Raw genomic sequence first — 1803 nt, 5'->3', positions numbered from 1 at the left:
CAAGATAAATAAATCCTGCGACTTTCCCATATTAAATTTAAATTAAATCCATTAAATTTAAAATATTTTGTTGGTTCTTCCAAGACAAACACCACATCATCTGCGAATGCTTGTGTTTTATAAATTTCTTTTTTAATCTTCAATCCTTTTATTTCCTTATCTGCTCTTATTTTAATAAACAATGCCTCTAATGTTAAAATAAATAATAGTGGCGATATTGGACAAGTTTGTCTTACTCCTCGTTGTATATGTACTTTTTTGGTCTGTTCACCATTTATTATAATTTTAGCTGTTTGTTCTGTATATATAGTGTCTATTATATTAAAAAACTTTGTTCCTACCTCCATCTTGTTTAGTTGTACTTTCATAAAGTTCCAATCTACATTATCAAATGCCTTTTTCGCATCCAAAAATATAAGCACCATTTGCTTTTCTGGATGTTGCTCATAATATTCTAATGTATTTACTATTATTCTTAAATTATTTTTGATTTGTCTTCCTGGTAAAAATCCATTTTGATCACAATGTATCATATTATTTATAATACTTTTAAGTCTATTAGCAAACATTGATATAAAAATTTTATAATCTACGTTTAATAGTGAGATAGGTCTATAATTTTCAATTTTTTCTTTTTCCGTGTCAGCTTTATGTATTAAAGTTATTAAAGTTTCTGACGATGTTTTTGGTAATTTACCTTATATCAATATTTGATTATATGTCTCAAGCATATTTGAGAAAAGTATTTCTGTGTCCAATTTATAAAATTCGGCTGGTATTGAATCTGGGCCAGTCGCTTTATTATTTTTTTGTTTCTTTATAGATTGTTTTAATTCTATGTCTGTAATAGGTTTGTTTAGTCTTTGCTGTTGTGTTTCAGTTAATGCTGGTAACTCTATTTTTTCCAAATATTTGAAAATTAAATCCTCACTTATTTCTTCTTTCGTATAATTGTTAATAAAAAATTTTATCCATTTTTTGTACTCTGGGTCTTTTATTATAGTTCTATTCATTGTCCAATTTTTTATTTTCCTTTTACCTTTCCAATATATGGATAAGGGGTTGTGATCTGCCCAAGTATTTGTCTCTATTTCTATTTTACTAATTTGTTCCATTATATGGGCAGGGGCCCAGGCCATATCAATTCTAGACCAAGTCTTGTGTGGGTTAGAGTAAAAAGTATATTGGTTATCTTTTAGGTATTCTTCTAGCCATACATTTTTAATGATAGTTCCGTACTCATTTTCCAGAACGTCCCAGGTAAAATTACCTTTTTTTTCTTTTCTTTTCTCTTCCCAGTAAAATCCATTTGGTCATCTGCAATTGCATTGAAGTCCCCTATTATTATCATATTTTCAATTGATAATTCATTAATTTTTTCGTGCAAATCTTCATAGAATTGTTTTTGATTATCATTTGGTGCATAAATTGAGACAATTACAAGAGGTTTTGTTTCTAAATCTAATTGCACTATTAAAATCCGTCCATCACTGTCATTATATATTTCTTTGCATTCAATTAATTCATCAACATACATTGCTACACCTCTTTTCTTTTGATTTGCCAAGCTAGTATATAATTTCCCCAATTTTGAGTTTTTAAGGAGACTTCATTTTGATTTTTTAATATGAACTTCTTGTAAAATATTTATCTGAGCTTTTTGTTTCATAAGTTTAGTTAACACTTGATTTCTTTTCCTCGGGTTGTTCAATCCATTTACCTTGACTGAAAATATTTTCAGATCTTGTATCATCTTTATTTTTAGTACCTTTTAACTTCTTTTGGTTCTCGAAGTCGGGTTTC

Source organism: Erythrolamprus reginae, chromosome 2 (genome assembly GCF_031021105.1).
Source record: "Erythrolamprus reginae isolate rEryReg1 chromosome 2, rEryReg1.hap1, whole genome shotgun sequence".
Lineage (NCBI taxonomy): Eukaryota > Metazoa > Chordata > Lepidosauria > Squamata > Dipsadidae > Erythrolamprus > Erythrolamprus reginae.
The sequence above is the reverse complement of the archived record's forward strand: the minus strand, read 5'-3'. Positions refer to the sequence as shown.